Raw genomic sequence first — 1,581 nt, 5'->3', positions numbered from 1 at the left:
TCCATGTAGGACCGGGGGATTTTGTGGGCTTTGACAAGCATTTCCTGAATAAAGCAGAAAATTATTTACAATTTTTTTTGTTATTCATTGAATGTAGGCTTTGCTGATTAGGCCAGCACTTATTGCCCATCCTGATTACCCATCAGGCAGTTAAGAATCAATCACATTGCTGTGGGTCTGGAGTCACATGTAGGCCAGACCAGGTAAAGATGGCAGCTTCATTCCCTGAATGGAATTAGTGAACCAGATGAATATTTCTAACAATAGACAACTGCTCCATGGTCATCATTAGACTCTTAATTCAAGATTTTTATTCAATTCAAATTCAACCATCTACCACAATGGGAGTTGAACGAGGTCACCACAATTTGACCTGGATCTCCACATTAATAAATCTAGAGATAATGCCACTGGGCCATTGCCTCCCCTAATAATCATTATTAATTATAATGATGATATAATTTAGGCACATGAGGAAGATTTTTTGCTTTCTCAAACAGTTGTGTGGAGACTGGGGGTCTAAATTTATTCAAGCCTAAGTTAGATTGATTTTTGATCAAAAAGAGAGTCATGGATTATGGTTTATAGATGGGAATGGTGCGATAAGCCCACAGATGGTGTATCTTCTCAAATGACTACTGTTGGTCCCTCGTGGCTTTTGCCACCTTACCATGCTGTGGTACTGAACGAGGATTGTTTGCGCTAGTTTGCTGTTACCAAATAACAGACAACAAAATGTGGAGCTGGATGAACACAGCAGGCCAAGCAGCATCTCAGGAGCACAAAAGCTGCGTTTCGGACCTAGACCCTTCATCAGAGAGGGGGATGGGAATAGGGTTCTGAAATAAATAGGGAGAGAGGGGGAGGCGGACCGAAGATGGATAGAGGAGAAGATAGGTGGAGAGGAGAGTATAGATGTGGAGGTGGGGAGGGGATAGGTCAGTTTGGGGAGGACAGACTTGCCAAGGAGGCGGGATGGGGTTAGTAGGTGGGAAATGGAGGTGCGGCTTGAGGTGGGAGGAGGGGATAGGTGAGAGGAAGAACAGGTTAGGGAGGCGGGGATGAGCTGGGCTGGTTTTGGGATGCAGTGGGGGGGAGGGGATGAGCTGGGCTGGTTTTGGGATGCAGTGGGGGGCGGGGACGAGCTGGGCTGGTTTTGGGACGCAGTGGGGGGGAGGGGAGATTTTGAAGCTTGAGAAGTTCACATTGATGCAATCCTCCTTTGTCTTAGTCCTATCTAGTGATTAATGGTGGAGTATACACCACTGTGGAGTATGTACTGAAGTGGCCCTGTTCTTAGATAACAGAAACGTTGACTGCTTGCTAACAATATGTAGAACTACATTTGGTCAGGCATAATTACAAGGGCCTTGGGGAACTGGTAATAGTCCATCTGCTCCTCTGAAAGCTAGAGTGAAAATCCCTGTCTCTGACTAGACTGAGTGGAGACGATGTAATTTGAATACTAACCCCTTGAGACTATTACCTTATACAGTACCTCCCCCTCAAACCCCTTTGTTCACAGTTAACCCTTTATATGATCAAGTATATTACATTTATCATCACCCCATCCCTCCCAAA

This window comes from Stegostoma tigrinum, chromosome 9 (assembly GCF_030684315.1).
Source record: "Stegostoma tigrinum isolate sSteTig4 chromosome 9, sSteTig4.hap1, whole genome shotgun sequence".
Lineage (NCBI taxonomy): Eukaryota > Metazoa > Chordata > Chondrichthyes > Orectolobiformes > Stegostomatidae > Stegostoma > Stegostoma tigrinum.
The sequence above is the reverse complement of the archived record's forward strand: the minus strand, read 5'-3'. Positions refer to the sequence as shown.